Source organism: Rosa rugosa, chromosome 4, assembly GCF_958449725.1.
Source record: "Rosa rugosa chromosome 4, drRosRugo1.1, whole genome shotgun sequence".
Taxonomy (NCBI): Eukaryota; Viridiplantae; Streptophyta; class Magnoliopsida; order Rosales; family Rosaceae; genus Rosa; species Rosa rugosa.
Genome location: NC_084823.1, coordinates 12,002,061 through 12,020,898, shown reverse-complemented (window position 1 = coordinate 12,020,898; position 18,838 = coordinate 12,002,061). Strand labels below are relative to the sequence as shown.

The 18,838-nt window shown below is 39.1% G+C and overlaps 3 long non-coding RNA genes across 3 annotated transcripts; all 3 read left to right on the top strand.

The window, feature by feature from the left end:
• Positions 1–1,885: 1,885 nt before the first annotated feature.
• Positions 1,886–3,500, top strand: LOC133707510 (uncharacterized). The gene is made up of 2 exons (XR_009845146.1): positions 1,886–2,166; positions 3,171–3,500. It is a non-coding gene; the product is annotated as an uncharacterized LOC133707510 (long non-coding RNA).
• A 1,975-nt stretch (positions 3,501–5,475) lies between these two features.
• LOC133741827 (uncharacterized) lies at positions 5,476–7,904 on the top strand. The gene is made up of 3 exons (XR_009862163.1): positions 5,476–5,997; positions 6,673–6,748; positions 7,676–7,904. It is a non-coding gene; the product is annotated as an uncharacterized LOC133741827 (long non-coding RNA).
• A 4,777-nt stretch (positions 7,905–12,681) lies between these two features.
• On the top strand, positions 12,682–15,407 carry LOC133707160 (uncharacterized). The gene is made up of 3 exons (XR_009844958.1): positions 12,682–13,500; positions 14,176–14,251; positions 15,179–15,407. It is a non-coding gene; the product is annotated as an uncharacterized LOC133707160 (long non-coding RNA).
• The last annotated feature ends 3,431 nt before the right edge of the window (positions 15,408–18,838 follow it).

Genomic DNA, 18,838 nt, shown 5'->3' with positions numbered 1-18,838 from the left:
TAGCATATATTGTCAAATCCATTTAGGTACATTTTTGTGGATTATAACAATCATATATATATTGGTAAATTACTATTTATTTGGTGATTTTTGATTCCAGCATTGAATATGAATCATTCTAGTAGGACAACAAATGAAAATGTCGTCTGATGAGGATTATAGGGTGGATTCAAACAAATTTTCAACAATTCACACGACGGTTCTTACCGATATCATTGTTGGATGCACACAAAGACAACAAGTATTAGCAAAAACCATTGTCTCAAATGTCACCATACAACGGTTCGAGTTATATCTGTCGTGTGAAGGCACACATACACTGAACCGTGGTATGAGTAGAAGTCACACCACGCTGGAATCCTAAAAACCGTGGTATGAGTAGAAGTTACACCACGGCATATTTCTGTCAACAGCTTGTCGACAGCATGTCGGCAGATCTGCCGGTCCATCAGACGACGGATTCAGCTACAAACCGACGACCCAATGATCGGTATACGACGGTTGAAAACCGTCGTCTGACAGCGTTTCATCAGACGACGCCTCGATAGACCACGGAAAAGCAAAACGTGAGACGACAGTTTTAAACCGTCGTGTGAAGCCTTTTGTGTAGTAGTGTATTGTGGCGTTGTTCTAGATATTGTTTGGAAATGTCTCGATCATATCCTTCTCGTTTTGTTCATTTCAAAAGATTCTCGATCTACTGTTACAATGAGCACAGGGTGACAGGGAGGTGATGGAGGATCATGTAAATGCACATCAAGCCTCTCATTGAGAATCTAAATGATAAAAAAAAAACTACACATTAATCATCAAGGAAAAGGCGTATGGTTGAACAAGACCGAGATAGATTTGAGTCATTTGACGATTAAAAAAGTAAAAGTTAGCACAATTACTGGTTGTTCATTCTTTTGGTGGCACTAATATGTGTATATATATGCTTTAATCCCAAGGGGATAGGCTGATTAGTGTAAGATTAAGTTGGTCTTGAGTATTGCATACAGACCTTCCGCTGCCTTGAAGTTTCTCAACAGGTCTTTGGCAACAAAATTCTTTCATACAACAAGAGCGTAGAATAAGTCTCTCATAATAATTGGTCACGTGCATGACCAACACATGCATATAACGTACGAGTGATCGAAACCATCATGTGAGGGATTGTTATATATTGTGAGATGAATGTTACATATATCACATGATAACACCAAATGGAACTAGTGAACTATATCACCTGGCCTTTCACAAAAACTCGACCATATCATTGAAATTTTGTGCTGTTTAATTATTTAAGGGGTTAGGCGAATAGGATAAATTGAAGGGTAAAATCTTTATATGGTACCTGAACTATCACGAAATGCACTTTTTGGTACCTACAAATTTTTAGGGAGTCTAGTGGTACCTGTATTATCCCTCCGTTAGTCATTTTAGTACTTCCGTCAATTATTCCGTTAAAGTATGGGTAAAATTGTAAAACACCTATTTTTCATATTTCTTTTACAAATTTTTGATTAAACTAAATTAAAATAAATTAGAATATGTTAAAAGAAAGACCTAGAATTGAATTTAGTGAATATCTAGATTTACATACCATCTCTATTGATTAATCTTATTAATTGTTCGAGAAAAAAGTTATCTCCAAATTAGTATATATTAAGGGGGGTGTATTCAATTAGGAGTCTATTGAATTGTTTTGTATTTTAAAAGTCCATTAAAATCTTGTGGTATTCAATTAAGATTTTAAAAAATCCTTTAAAATCTTGTGGTATTCAATTAAGATTTTAAAAAGTCATTTCAAATCTGGTGGTATTCAAAAGTCCATCGATTTTCAAGGATTCTATTAGATAGTTGATTGTGTAGGATTCTAGAGTGCTTGGTATAAATACCAAACTCTATTAGAAATCCGCTCTCTGGATATGAGATTTTGACGACCTTTGTTTTCTCTCATTCTGAAGATGAAAAGAAGACGGCCTCTCACATCGAAGGTCGAACTGACCTCAAACTTTCCTTTCTTTATTCTCTACCAAGGTCTTTGCTGCCGTTCTCTTAGGGTTTGGAATACAAAGAAACAAAAATAAGCTAAGGATTGGTGCCACTCGAGGCCAGTCTCGGAGTCCAATGGCAGAGGTGGTTTCTCAGTTTCAAATCTCCAAGGAGCACAACTCATCAAAGGTTAGATTCAGAAACCCTAAATCGCCCCCTTTTTACTTTTGTCGAAATTTGAAGCTATGGATTTCCCCAATTTAAAAGCTGTAGTACCTTGTTTATTTAGCTGAATTGTTCGATTCAAGTGACCTTTAAATTTTCCTGGTCATGGTTATGGAAGCATATGCTATATTGTTGATAGATTATTCATCAAATTACAAATAGTTTAATACAATGCACCATTAGATTTATGGATTTGGTTTAAGTATGGTTTTAGCGTATGAATCTGGTTTTGGCTCGCATCAATACACTGATCCTTTTTTTTTAAGAAGATAAATCCTAGTACATTATATAAATGGTTGAATATAGAAAGTAAAGAAGTATGCTTGCCTACAGAAAACCTAAAACTCAGGAAAACAACATAGAAAGAGGAAATTTGTTGGAGAGAAACGGTAGGGATCTTCTTGGACATAATGACGGATATGAATAATACCGGATACATAAATTCATTGAAGTTCAAGAGGACTATGCTTAATGGAATCTGCATAAATGTTTATCCTATTATTATAGTCATGTTGATTACTGAGGAAATAGCGGCATTGACAGTGAATGGTTCTCATATTCAAAGATTCCCAACTAAGTTGAAAAGGTATACCATCTTTGAGGATAATTGAACATATAATGATTTCTGTAGTCAATAAGACATGTTAGCAGTATGTCCCAAAATGATGCTAAAAGGAACCATTTTAAGATTTCAAAACAGTCTCATTTCACTACAAACACATACACCAACCCCTCCTTGTTTTGCCTCCAATTATTTTGCCGACAAGTGAGACAGAAACAAACACAGATAGAGATATATATGAAGTTCATGGCCCAGAGAATGGAGTGAATCTTTTAGAAAAGAGGTTCTTACCAGCACTAGACAAGATGGGAAAGATATGCCATCTCTTCCTCAACAGAGACCGTGTTTTCTTGAACTTCAAATTGCCCTTGATATGGCTCAAGATTTTCCCCAAACTCTGGTTCAGGTTCCAGATTTGAATCAGTTGCAAAACTTTGTGGATCGGATGAGGCATGTTGGTGATCTGCTTAATATTTCCATAAGCAAGTATGGGGATTTACACATTCAGATTTCAACTACACTGATCACACTGGGTGATGAATTTCAGAAGCTTTTGGTCATAGGTCAAGTGCACTAATCACACTTATCATTCCTGGTACCCATCAACTTGATAAGTCAATCAGTATGCAGTGCAAACTTCCTGTAATTACCAATCATGTTGTAGACCATATATAATGTTCATAAGCTCTCTTATGATGGTACATTGTGATTCATAAAAGTGGAGTTGGCTTTATCCTTTTGTCCTTGTTCGCTCATCTTTCTGCTAGTGGTACCTGGTATCAACAAGAAAGTGACTAGTTGTTAATTAACATGAATACATAAAGAGTGGATGTATGTTTTCCTAACCATGTGTTCAAACTGAAGTTGGAGACAGTGATCTCTTACAGAGCTATATGCAATACCATTTTGATATATGGTGTTTTACCGTGCTTGAAGTTTCTTTCACAATTTACACCCATGAGAACTGTGGGAGCAAAAGGATTCTAACTATTTACAAAAATCTTTTCTGGGAGGTGGATCAATGCACCGTCATGTCTTGTGGCTGTTAGTTTTCTCAGGTCTGTTTTGTATGCTGTACAAAGTTCAAGGCCCTTATCTAACAAAAACCAATACAACACCAAATGACAGTGGAGAAAAAAGCTTTGTATGGCACACATATTTTCACCTACACAGATAGACACAGTTTTATATGACACACTATTCATTTTCTACATAATTTTATAACTACGAAGGCACAATCTTCGTTAATGCAAAGCTTGTTCAATATCCCATCCAACTCCTGCAATGCAACCTTGTAACAGTCTTGTGATTTTCTCATCCCTTCCTCCACAACCTTGTATTATTTTATTTTGGTCTTTACTATTATTGTTATTAGGACAATAAAAAAAACATTAACTCTTAAATTGCAATCCTAATAAAGAGAAACAAATGTTATTCCAAGAAAGAACATTAACTTTTAGATATCAATAAAAAAAGTACATTCGTTATTAAACTCTTAAATTTTTAAGTATCTCATCTCCTATCCAAATTAATCACCGAGAAGCATATATATAATGTATAATATGTATGTTTTTTTTTTTTTTGAGAATAAGAAACCTTTATTGATAATAACCAAATTACACCATACGGGAATGACCGGTGGTGGACATGAACTCCCCACTCTCTTCCCTAAAACCTAAACCAGTTATGGGTCCGTCATCAAGAATGACTTCCATGAGCCGAAGGGGCCCAACCCCTAACCACCTATAACGGCCAACCTCTCAGGCTACAAGAAATCCCGAGAATCTTGATACCACCTCATAGACAATCACCAGAAAAACCAACGCCCTCTTCCACACCGTGTCCCAAAGATACCAGACCACGTGCAAGGATCGCTCGTCAGCACATTGACCATAAGATAGCACCGAAATTAAACCAATTCGTCCCCAGGAATAACACCACATCCATGGCACCTCAAATTGACCCAACCCTAGCTCAACAGAGTAGGGACAAGCGAATGACCAGAAAGACCTAACTAAAATCCTAATCAAAAACCTAACCAAAACAATTACTCTAATTAAAAACATGAAACAACCCCACCTACCGTCTTCCTTCTCCTTAGGTGGCCCACCGGCAATCCACCTCCATAACACTACCCCGTCAAACTCACATCGCCGGAAAGACACAGTCCACACAGCAAGCCACGCCGACCTCAACTGTTGTCGGCCGAAACCAGAATTAAACCCAGATCCCGACGAGTCCACACCGAGATCCAGTGCAAAACTCGCCATGCCTTGCCTCCCGGCCTTGTCCTTCCACTTGTGTAATACCCGAAAAATTCAAGTTAATTTCCGATGACGTTTTGGAAATGATTTCGTGGTCGTGGACACGAGTACGAAGCTTAGAGGAGTGTGAAATTAGTTCGAACGATTTTATTTTGAAAACTGAACGTTTTAAGGGGGTCAAAGGAGTTGACTTTTTATACATTGGGAAATTGGGAAAACTTCCTTCATGAAAGTTGTAGAGCGCGTCGATACGAGTTCGTGGACATATGGAACGTAATATTCGGAGTTCGTATGAATAAGTTACGAATATTTGAAAATTGGGATTTTCTATAAATATGAAAAAAAATCCGAATATTGCAAATGAGGACAGAATTTCTGGAACTCCAGAAATTTCTCCCCATTTCTCTCCCGAGCCCAGCCGCGACCCCCTCCCTTCGTCACCTTCGTTCTTCCTCATCCGGCCACCGATTGATGTGAAACAAAGTGGGTTTTTCTGGTCTCGACCCCCTTTACGAGTTTGTAGAAGAAATCGAAGTGAAATACGAGCTGTATGAGGCTCTACAAGGTCGAGAAGAGAGCCTCGTCGGAGACGAAATCGCTCTTCCCCACTTTTTCTGGGCTCTACTTTGTCTGGCCATATCTTCCTCTACAGGCCTCCGATCGACCTGATTCCAAAAGCAATTTTTCTCACCGTGAAGTTTTCTACAACTTTCCAGAAGACATCGACTTGAGATAACCATCGTGGTGGCCGCTAGAAGACCGAGAAGCCGCACAGCCGAGCTGGAAATCGTCTTCCTTCGCCACCTTGGTTCTCCCAGCTCCGGCCACTATAGCTCGAGTTCTTTGAGGGCTTTTCTAGCCCAGAGGAAGTAGAAGCTATCCCCAAGAAGGCTTGCAGCGATTTGATCCGGGGTGATCGAATTTTGAAGATTGGGAAACTAGGGTTCTTCGGGTTTCAAAACTTGCGAGGTAAAATTCTACTTTTTGGCTTATAATCTGACTTTGGTGTAGTTATGAAAAGTGAAAGTGGAGTTGAGTTGAAGGACTTTGATGTTGGGAGTTTTGTCTAATTTTGACTTTGGATGGGTGGCGGTGCCGCCACTGTGATGGTGGTTTCCGGCGACCTCCGGACACCCCAAGGACAGTTTCTGTCCATTTTTGTGTTCTACGTGTCGATACGATCGTTTGCATATATAATTCATAATTTTTGGATATCGTATGATGAAGTTATGAATTTTTAAGTTTCGATCGATTTCGATCGTTAGATTTGTGATATGTGAAGTTAGGACCGTCAGATGGACTTGTAGTTTTGATACGATGATCTTATGACTGTCCCAGTGGCTTTGTGTGGTCATGGGCGAAGATCCGACCGTTGGATCTTCGTATAAATGCAAAACGGTGATTAGGGAGGCGATTCGTGAGAATCCGTCCGTCGGATTTTTGTATAAATTTGTGAAGATGTTAGTAAGGACGATTCAGGAAGATCTGACCGTTGGATCTTCGTGATGATTTTTGGGGGGTGATCCTAAAGGCGATCCGTGAGGATCCGACCGTTGGATCATCATTTAATTTCGATCCGACCGTTGGATTGTCGTTTGAGTATGTTTTTGAGCTATTGGCTAAGTTAAGGTCATGTGTGATTAGGTGATTGACGGTCTCCCTTGGGTGAACGATTTCGGTGTGTATTGTGTTGAATTGAAGACGCAGCGGGAATATCGAGGTGAGTAAATCGCACATGGTTCATTCATGAACCGAAATTCGGTGATTTTATTTAATTGAGAAATTGTGGAAATTGTTTTATGAAAATAAATATTTGTTTTAAATTATATGGACTTGATCGACTACGGTCCATAGGTAAGTAAAATGTATTTAACTATAAAAAAATGAATTTCTAGATTTTATTGCATGTGAACTATAGTTGGTATTAGTGGTCACTCTTGTGTGGGTGACTACATATATATATATTTACGTGGAATATATATTGGATGGTGTGATTTACTGAGTTATATTTTGAGCATTACCCTTTGGAATATGTGATTTATCTTAGATGTTGTGTTGTCTATGATAATGGGTAATTGAGTAAAGTGCGATAGTTGAGTCGTTGAGATGAATTAAATGAGGAGTCGAGTGAATTGAGAAAAGCAGTCATTCGTAAGGTGAACCTTGGCCCAGGTGACACTTTACGATACAGTTAGAGCTCTAGTCTGTCTGCCGTCATACTGCTTGGGGGATAAACGAGTTATCATATGCCCTTGGGTATGACATGACATACTGAATGGGGTGATTAATATAATTAATCATAAGCCTGTAAGTATGATATACTGAATGGGGTGATTAATATAATTAATCATAAGCCTGTAAGTATAATATACTGCATGGGATGATTTATATAAATAAATCATAAGCCTGTGAGTATATATTGAGTAAGAAGTTGTTTATTATTGAGTAGTCATGATGAGATGTGAGTTGATTGATGCTTGAAGTGATGTTGTACACTTCAATTCTTATGCAAAACAAAATTAAAATGTGCTTGAGTTGATTGTGTTACTTTAAATCGTGCAATCCTTTCATTTACTCATACGAGCTTTGCAAAAAGCTTACCGGGTTTGTATTGTTGCAATCCCGGTACACTATTCAAACGGTGTAGCGGGTAATCCTGCAGGTCAGGAGAATCAGGGCGGTGATCGAGCGGGTTAGAGTATTTGTTATAGTTTTACAGCATTTGTAATAGTGAGGTGAGTTAAGCTCATTGAGCCTTACAATTTGATTTGGTGAGAGTGTGTTGTAATAATTAACTTGAGGATTTGATTTATTGTAATATTGAGAGGTGTGAAGTGTGGTTGTTTGTGAGAAAAAAATTCAGGACGTTTATTCTATTAAGTTGTATAATTCATGTTTCGGATTTTAATTGTATTTAAAATTCGGGGCGTGACAGTTTGGTATCAGAGCGTAAGGTGCATATTTGGTGATGTGTCAATACCTTCCGAGTGATGGCCCGGCTGCAGCGGATCCCCATCGTGTGCTCTTCGGTATTGGCTAAGTCATTGGGTATGCGTGAGTGTTGGGAGTTGTTTAGGCCGCTAGGTCGTTTTAGGAACGTGAATACCTTCCCTATAGTATTGACTTGGTTAATATGAATTTGTATTTGACTTATACTGTGTTTTAAGTGTTATACAAGTATTAGCCAAGCATACTATACTCCTTAGGTGATGGATATTCGAAGGGGTTGTACTTAGAACCTTACAGTTGTCTTGTAGGTTCGTATGGGAATAAGTTCAGTGGCCGCGAGTTACAATCCTTGAGGAATAGGAACCTCTTGATTCAACTCTGTTAAGTCAACGAGGATTGTTTTATGGAAATGAGGTTCTTTCGATTGTTGAAGTGTTTGGTTGAAGGCATGATGTGGATCTATGCACGTACCTAGGTTGGATACGAGTATAAATTGATAGAGATTTTTCCTTCTTAAGTTGGATATACAAATGTTTTTGGATGGGATGTACGTATCAAGGATTAAATATCTTGTTTTGTAATGAGATGTCCTTGTGGAGTTGGTTAGTAGGGTTGAGGTTAGGGAAGAAATTATTGTGGTTAATTCTTCCATGTGCTTGTAAGTTGTTGAGCAGAGTTTGAGGTGCGAGAACGGAGTTTGATCTCGTGTTTGAGTGATTGAGACGAACGACTATATATTTGAGTTCTCTCCGAGTACCTAAAATCTTAAGGGCTATTTGAAGTGGGACTAGTGGTAGTTTTAGTATTTCTAAATTTAAATCGAGATCCGAGGAACATGTTTTGTATACGTGGTTGATGTTGCGAGCATCATTTTGATTGATATTTTGCGTTTCACAAAGACAACTGGATTGGAAATTCTCCGTTTGGACACCTTGGTCTGTTGACCTGACTATGACTTGTGGACATAGTTTTATTTAAGTGAAGGAAATTGATTTTGTGAACTAGTTTTCTTAAGTTTTGGATCGTAGTATGGAGTTGGACTGAAGTGAATTTGAGGTTGTTGGTGTTTTAAGTTTACGTAGGCGGGACACTTAATGTTTTGCAATGGAGTTGATTTTGGTCAGTAAATAATTGGGAGAGTTAGAATCAACTCTTTGTAAAATGATATTGGATGATAGTGTGCGCCTTTGGTGGCTGATTTTAGATGAAGTGGTTAAACACAAATTTGAGTATTGATTTTAGTGACTTGTTAGGTATCCATAGTGGTTCAAGTGAATTACTATGTGATATGGAGTGTGATTCGATTTCTGAATCGCTAAATGTTAAGGATTGAATTGTGGTGAGTTTTTGTTGAAGCAATTGATAGATGGAATTATCGAGATTCTATAAGAGTTGTAAGAGTAACTCTAAAGATGTGGGTTTTTCCTAGCTAACTCAGGATGTGTTTAGCTTTATAAATCCCTAATCCTATCGATGAAATTGTTGTGTTTGGTTTGACTCAGAGGATACTAGCTAGACCTCGATGCGACTTAATTGATTGTTGGATTCTTTTTGAGTGATTGTTTTTATTGCATCATTATGAAAGATGTGTGCAGTAGAGTTGTTTATGGTTTTGAAAATAGTATTGGGTGACCAAGGTTCGATCCTTGGTGTTGTTGTTGGTTAAACAAAAAGAAAAGAAAACATGCACACCATCTTATTGATTTTACATTACAAAAAAAAAAAAAAAAAAAAAAAAAAAAAAAAAAAAGGAAAACGAGGACCATGCTATACTAAGCCTAGTCAGCAGCTCCGGATGGATTGAGGCTGAGCTCAAGAGAAACGTTTGAGCCACTGTGGTAACCGCCTGAGCCACCAGAATAGTAACCAAACGCGCTACCTTCCTCGGAAGTAGCCTTCAGGTTACCAAAGACGTCCTCGCCGTGCACGGGGAACAGAGGAAGAGTTTGAACCTCCTGGTGATCTCCTCCTCGTTGTTGCAGGGATGTTTGTCCTCCTGTTGTGCCAAAAGAGTTGTACTGGTATTAGTGTTGAAGTGTGAGGAAGAATATGAAACAAAATTTAAATCAAGAAATCCTTCATTACCAGTAGAATAGGTGGAACCAAAGTTGAGATCAATGGATCTACCATCATCAGTAGAACTAGTGGACCCAAAATTGATGTCAATGGATCCACCAGCTGGCCCAAAATTGATGTCGATGGATCCACCAGCACCAGCAGAACCAGTGGACCCAAAATTGAGATCAATGGATCCACCAGTACCAAGAGAACTAGTTCCCATGGGCACTGGAGCAGCCTGATTACACCTATTCATCTGCTTCTCTCGAGCCCTGACGTTCTGGAACCAAAAGTAAATGTTCTTACCCTCAACATGTCCATACTGGTTCAGCTGGAGGCAGATCTCGTGAATGTGCTCTGAAGTTGGGCACTTAAATCCCTTGACGTAGTAAAGATCCTTGAGGATTCTTATTTGTTCTGGAGTAGGAATCCACCTGGTACGGCTTCGCCAGAAATCCATGTTGGCACTACTTCCAGCTGCTTGGGTGTTTCCTCCCTCCTCTGTTGGTTGCTGTTGTTGTGGTTCCATTTGTTGCGGGGTTTGGAGCTCCATTAGTTGCAGAGTTCGTGGCTCTTGGGTCATGGAGTGAGAGGATGTGAAAATCGAGGAATACATGGTTTAGTGTTTGAGGGAGATTTTGTTAGAAGAATTGGAGTTGTTGAACTGGTGATTGGAGATCTGAGATTCTCAGAGGAAAGATGAGATCGAATCTTCAAATGGAAGAAAAGATCTGAGAAAGAAGGATTGAAGATTTGGAGGAAAAGATTGAAGATCTGAGAGTGAAAAACTGGGGATTTGAGAAGAGAAAGGCTGAAGAGTTGAGAGAGAAAGGCTTGAGCTCGGAAGAAAATTTCTTTTCCTTTGGAGTGAACAGTCGCGTCTCCAGAATGCACCTATTTATAGAACAAGGTGAGCAGATCTCCACCGTTGGATGAACGATCTCAGAATTTGAATCCACGCGTTGGATTAAAGTCGCCCCGAAACCCGGAAAAGCTGTTGGCGCGTGTTGAGCGTGTAAGGGGACAGGCCGAACCTCGAGACGCTGTGGCAGACAGCTTTAGCAGAAAGTGATTTGCTTTCCGTAAATCACGGAAGAGACGTGTCGTGGCACGTGGAGTGTACCGACAGTTTGTTGTTATTCTATCGCTTATGATAGAATAAATGAAAGAAGTTGCATGGATAGTAACGAGAGCAGCTGGTGCTCTAGTGGTTGAAGAGCAAGGCTCTTGTACAAGAGGTCAGAGGTTCGAACCTTGCCTCCCGTTTATTTTTATTATGTTCGCTTATGACATAATAAGTATAACATTTGTACACATTATATTAAGCACAGCTTGTGCTCCAGTGGTTGGGGGACAAAGGTTTCGTGCGGTAGGTTGAGGTTTCGAACCTTGCCTTCCCCGTTATTTTATTTATGTCACTTATGACATAATAAATATAACACGTGAGCATATATTAATGAAGGCAGCTCTTGCTTCAGTGGTTGGGAGCAAAACCTTCGTGTTCGAGGTCGGGAGTTCGAACCTTACCTCTTACAAATATTTTTGGATCTCGTATATGCTTGATATACGGACGTATATACGGTATGTACGGTATACATACGTATATACGGTCTGTACGGTATGCATAAGTATATACAGTTGTATGGTATGCATACGTATATACGGTCTGTACGGTATGTATACGTATATACGGTATGTACAATTTCATACCGTAGCCGAGCTAAAAAGTTGTGGGCCGAATAGTAGGCCCGAATAGTAAGCCCAAATTTGGTTGGGCCTATTCAAAATGCGTTTGGTTCGGCCGATTGGTAGGCCCAAATAGTAAGCCCAATTGTTCGGCCGATTTGTAGGCCCAAATAGTAAGCCCAATTGTTCGGCCGATTGGTAGGCACAAATAGTAAGCCCAATTGTTCGGCCCGAATGGTAGGCCCAAATGTTAAGCCCAATTGTTCGGCCCAAATGGTAGGCCCAAATGTTAAACCCAAATTGGTTCGGGCCGGTTCGAAATGTGGATGGTTCGGTTTCTTCGGCCCAATTGGCCAGCCCTAATGCTTAGCCCAAGGATTGAGCAAGCCCAAGTCATCATCACTGGGTGTCAGATTTTATTGGCATGCTTTTGGGGATGATTTGTTTTGAGTGATGCATCTCTATTGTTGTGTAGAATAGTGCATGCTTAAGTTTTACTATAGAGATTTACCGTGATGCTAATTGAGTAGCGAAACGCTTTGTGAGAATGTTTACTGTGCTTGTATGCCAGTACAGGATGATGATCTATGTGAAGATCTATGTGATAATCTATGAGATGATCTATGTGAAGATCTATGTGAGGATCCATGTGGTGATTTTGTGTGAGTTTACTTTTGTGATGAAAGAATTTGTGGCCTTAGGAATGTATTTTTATACAAAGGGCTGTGGCTTTGTAGATTACTACAGCTTTGGAAAGGATGGAGATTCGATGGTTAGGTTAACCGTAATCGAGAGCAATTAACTTGCGCTTAAATTTCGGGACGAAATTTCTTTAAGGAGGGTGGATTGTAATACCCGAAAAATTCAAGTTAATTTCCGATGACGTTTTGGAAATGATTTCGTGGTCGTGGACACGAGTACGAAGCTTAGAGGAGTGTGAAATTAGTTCGAACGATTTTATTTTGAAAACTGAACGTTTTAGGGGGGTCAAAGGAGTTGACTTTTTATACATTGGGAAATTGGGAAAACTTCCTTCATGAAAGTTGTAGAGCGCGTCGATACGAGTTCGTGGACATATGGAACGTAATATTCGGAGTTCGTATGAATAAGTTACGAATATTTGAAAATTGGGATTTTCTATAAATATGAAAAAAAATCCGAATATTGCAAATGAGGACAGAATTTCTGGAACTCCAGAAATTTCTCCCCATTTCTCTCCCGAGCCCAGCCGCGACCCCCTCCCTTCGTCACCTTCGTTCTTCCTCATCCGGCCACCGATTGATGTGAAACAAAGTGGGTTTTTCTGGTCTCGACCCCCTTTACGAGTTTGTAGAAGAAATCGAAGTGAAATACGAGCTGTATGAGGCTCTACAAGGTCGAGAAGAGAGCCTCGTCGGAGACGAAATCGCTCTTCCCCACTTTTTCTGGGCTCTACTTTGTCTGGCCATATCTTCCTCTACAGGCCTCCGATCGACCTGATTCCAAAAGCAATTTTTCTCACCGTGAAGTTTTCTACAACTTTCCAGAAGACATCGACTTGAGATAACCATCGTGGTGGCCGCTAGAAGACCGAGAAGCCGCACAGCCGAGCTGGAAATCGTCTTCCTTCGCCACCTTGGTTCTCCCAGCTCCGGCCACTATAGCTCGAGTTCTTTGAGGGCTTTTCTAGCCCAGAGGAAGTAGAAGCTATCCCCAAGAAGGCTTGCAGCGATTTGATCCGGGGTGATCGAATTTTGAAGATTGGGAAACTAGGGTTCTTCGGGTTTCAAAACTTGCGAGGTAAAATTCTACTTTTTGGCTTATAATCTGACTTTGGTGTAGTTATGAAAAGTGAAAGTGGAGTTGAGTTGAAGGACTTTGATGTTGGGAGTTTTGTCTAATTTTGACTTTGGATGGGTGGCGGTGCCGCCACTGTGATGGTGGTTTCCGGCGACCTCCGGACACCCCAAGGACAGTTTCTGTCCATTTTTGTGTTCTACGTGTCGATACGATCGTTTGCATATATAATTCATAATTTTTGGATATCGTATGATGAAGTTATGAATTTTTAAGTTTCGATCGATTTCGATCGTTAGATTTGTGATATGTGAAGTTAGGACCGTCAGATGGACTTGTAGTTTTGATACGATGATCTTATGACTGTCCCAGTGGCTTTGTGTGGTCATGGGCGAAGATCCGACCGTTGGATCTTCGTATAAATGCAAAACGGTGATTAGGGAGGCGATTCGTGAGAATCCGTCCGTCGGATTTTTGTATAAATTTGTGAAGATGTTAGTAAGGACGATTCAGGAAGATCTGACCGTTGGATCTTCGTGATGATTTTTGGGGGGTGATCCTAAAGGCGATCCGTGAGGATCCGACCGTTGGATCATCATTTAATTTCGATCCGACCGTTGGATTGTCGTTTGAGTATGTTTTTGAGCTATTGGCTAAGTTAAGGTCATGTGTGATTAGGTGATTGACGGTCTCCCTTGGGTGAACGATTTCGGTGTGTATTGTGTTGAATTGAAGACGCAGCGGGAATATCGAGGTGAGTAAATCGCACATGGTTCATTCATGAACCGAAATTCGGTGATTTTATTTAATTGAGAAATTGTGGAAATTGTTTTATGAAAATAAATATTTGTTTTAAATTATATGGACTTGATCGACTACGGTCCATAGGTAAGTAAAATGTATTTAACTATAAAAAAATGAATTTCTAGATTTTATTGCATGTGAACTATAGTTGGTATTAGTGGTCACTCTTGTGTGGGTGACTACATATATATATATTTACGTGGAATATATATTGGATGGTGTGATTTACTGAGTTATATTTTGAGCATTACCCTTTGGAATATGTGATTTATCTTAGATGTTGTGTTGTCTATGATAATGGGTAATTGAGTAAAGTGCGATAGTTGAGTCGTTGAGATGAATTAAATGAGGAGTCGAGTGAATTGAGAAAAGCAGTCATTCGTAAGGTGAACCTTGGCCCAGGTGACACTTTACGATACAGTTAGAGCTCTAGTCTGTCTGCCGTCATACTGCTTGGGGGATAAACGAGTTATCATATGCCCTTGGGTATGACATGACATACTGAATGGGGTGATTAATATAATTAATCATAAGCCTGTAAGTATGATATACTGAATGGGGTGATTAATATAATTAATCATAAGCCTGTAAGTATAATATACTGCATGGGATGATTTATATAAATAAATCATAAGCCTGTGAGTATATATTGAGTAAGAAGTTGTTTATTATTGAGTAGTCATGATGAGATGTGAGTTGATTGATGCTTGAAGTGATGTTGTACACTTCAATTCTTATGCAAAACAAAATTAAAATGTGCTTGAGTTGATTGTGTTACTTTAAATCGTGCAATCCTTTCATTTACTCATACGAGCTTTGCAAAAAGCTTACCGGGTTTGTATTGTTGCAATCCCGGTACACTATTCAAACGGTGTAGCGGGTAATCCTGCAGGTCAGGAGAATCAGGGCGGTGATCGAGCGGGTTAGAGTATTTGTTATAGTTTTACAGCATTTGTAATAGTGAGGTGAGTTAAGCTCATTGAGCCTTACAATTTGATTTGGTGAGAGTGTGTTGTAATAATTAACTTGAGGATTTGATTTATTGTAATATTGAGAGGTGTGAAGTGTGGTTGTTTGTGAGAAAAAAATTCAGGACGTTTATTCTATTAAGTTGTATAATTCATGTTTCGGATTTTAATTGTATTTAAAATTCGGGGCGTGACAGCTTGATCCGCCTATCAACCCATCTCAGAGAGATAGCCGGTGCCATACAATCCATGGCATACCGCCGCCACGATTTGGCCTCAGGCCACCTGCTCCAAGCCTGCGTCGAATCCCAGCCACCCATCCTGCACGCCTGCGCTGCCATCCAAGAAGAAAGAAACATCGTATACGACCCGGAAGGATGAATCCGAAACCAGATACGAAGCCCCGAGCCCCCACGATCCCGTCTGGCAACACCTGCCACTCGTCGATGAGGCTGGAACCCACAGTCGACGCGGAGGCGCCGCCGGACAGGCAGCAAGCTTTTCTTTGCGATTTCCAAAACCCTAAAAGGCTTCCCTGTAATCTCGGAGCAAAAATTTCCTCGTATAATATGTATGTTAGTAATGAATACCAATAGTAATGACTTATGGCCACGTTTGGCAACCAAGATAGGAATGAATTAGGATATATAAACGGATTAGATTGGAATAAGATTAGATTGGAGAAGAAATCCTTAACCTTATACTTAGTTTGTTACACTAGATTTTGAATTGGATTGGAACTGGAACTCTATTCATTTTAGAAGAAGAAGAAGAAGAAAAAAACAGAGACGAAGGAAAGGAGATTGCATCTATTCGTTAATGAAGCATGAGCTTAAGCTTCGCATCGGCAACCGAAGATGCCCGGAGAAGAAGAACACAACCATAATAAGCTATAATGGAGGTCAGAGATGGCCAAAAAATATTGCCCGAAGATTGCCGATTGTTAGCCGAAGAGTTCTTGCTGGAAACAAAAATTGCAGAGATTGAATTCACAATCGACCAATCATTCTGAGGTTCCCTATGAGGACGTGATGATGTTTTAGGAACCAATAGTTGAGATGCAAGAGGAGGAAGACGTCGCCGGACTTGGCCGCAGATGTCTGGGTTCTACCGGATATGGCCGGAATTAACTGGAATTGGTCGACGAAGATGTGATGAAGATGAAGGCTAGTAGTTGTTGTTGGCGCGTATATGTTTCGCGATAAGGTCGGTGTCTGTCAAATTTTATATCCACTTCTTATCCCACCTATTCAACAAGATTAGATATCCTACTCTTATAGGAATTGAAATTTCCAATCTATAGAAATCTAGATTGCCAAATAGGTGAAACAGCTAGACAGGAAATTTTTAATCCTTATCAGGCCTCTTAACAGGGCAAACAAACACGGCCTATAAGAAATGAAACGATTCAGCATGGTGATTGATCAAAACTGATAGCTACTTGCTAATGTTGGCTTTGTGATTTGGCTTTCTGTTCATATCCTAACAACTAAAATGATTAAATGAAATCTAACTTTTGGCCAAAAAAAAATGAAATCTAACTTAATTTACTATGAAGCTTAATAGCTTATTAATTAGACTTTAATTTTCCTCCAAGGCTCCAATACCTCGCTGAAGAAGTCTTTTAGGTTAAGAAGAAGCTCCTATTGTATCATTTGCATGGAAGAAACTGATCAATTTTAATTAGCTAACTCGATCTTTAAGCTAGTGGTATCATATTTAGCTAGGGTTTAGGATACATTTTGTTCATAGTAAACTAGCTGATATATGATACTTTTTCTATCAATCTGCCAAGGAAAATGAATCTGGCTTGGGCTTTAGTCAAAGACATATTATGTGAGGAAGTGAAATGGAATATGCATGGGGCAACTAATTACTATTCTTTAGTATACTGTGCACACAAAATATATGGCCTTCCTTTCTGCAAAATAGAAAACCTGGCCTGCAGCTAATTAATTAATTATACAAGGAAAGACTCTTTACAGTTACAACTGTTTGTTCTTTTTGGGCCTGAACTATATCATTCATGTAGCCATATTTTCTCATTAATGATGTTAACTTTTTTTCAATCTATTAGCTTCATTAATGAACTATATATGTGATGCTTTAAGGTGCATGATCTTCAATTTATATGAAGGGAAAAGAACGTCATTGTGAACTCAGCGAAAGAAAGTGTAAGTACAAATTTTGTACATGTTTATGTTGGCATTCTCATATAAATCAAGTGAAGTGTAACATGTTGTTTCATCACTGAAAAAGCTGAAAAAATGCCTCAAAACTGATCTTAGAGATATCTCAGGTAAGTGCATTTCATGTGTCTGCATATGCACTGGGATTGCAACCTTTGCTGCAATCCCCGAGTCTGTCCGTGGTTTTATGACGTCCTTCTTTGGAATGTATCTTTCTGTTATTTAAATATTGATTAGAAAAGATAGTTTCCAGCTAGTTAATTAGTATTGTTTAAGAGAATCAGTCCTAATTGATTTAGGATCGTTTCTAACTAATTGTCAATCTTTTCCAAAAATGTTATTTCCTAATAGAAGTCAATTAGGTTAGAAACATTGATTGAGTAGGAATCTTTTCCTCCATATATTCTGAAAAAATGCGTTCACGCACGTAGAGCTTTTTTGTGAGATTATTGTGCATCTAATATTAGTGCAAAGAGTGTTCTTGTTTATATATCCAAAAAAAAAAGAGTGTTCTTGCTTTGCAAGAGAGTTTCTGACATGCATCATTAAAATCAATTGTTCCTTGTTAAGTGATTCATTGCTCATACACTTGCATTCTCTCGAGATCAATGGAGAAGTATGTGATGCAAGAAGTTTGAAGGTCGTGGTCAGCACCTTCCATTCAAGTGAAAAGGCTCTCAAATGAAGAAGATAGAAGATGTTCGAGTCAAAGGCATCACCTAGAAAGTCTAGTGATTGTAGTCATGTTTAGAGCTACTCTTGTTTGTAAAGAAACTCGCTCTTCACTATTAGTGGATTGTCTTTCATTTGGGCTCTCAAGAGTTAGAGCCCTGCAGTGTTTTTCCCTAGGTAAACAAATTTCTGTCTTCATTGCAACTGTTATCAGTACATATATATCAGGATAGCAACCTTACTTTTAATCCCCGATATCCAGAAAAAGTTTAGTTCAGAAAGAAAGTTGTTGATCGAAGTTTTGGCCGTGATGGTTTGCTAACTGGGTTATATATGAACCTCTATTTAGGCAGAAAACATTACCGTTCATTAAAACACAGCATAATACGTACCTTGAATTTATTTTTAGGCCCAAATAAATCTTTTCATCATGGTGTGAGGTCACCATGCACGACTCAAAATTTTTTTTTTTGAAAAGCTCAAAATCTTTAAGGGATCAGTATGTTTTAGCAAGTCTAATTTGAGGCAACACTTCCTAAGTGATTGGGATACCGCAAATCTCTCGACACACGACTTGCGGCTCACGTTTCGGAGATCTTGCTTGAGGCTACTTGGTTTCGAGGTATAGAGCTTGAGGCTACTTCCTCCCAAGGCTACTTCGTCTCGAGACTACATCTCCTTTAGCCCGTAATTATATGGGCCATATTC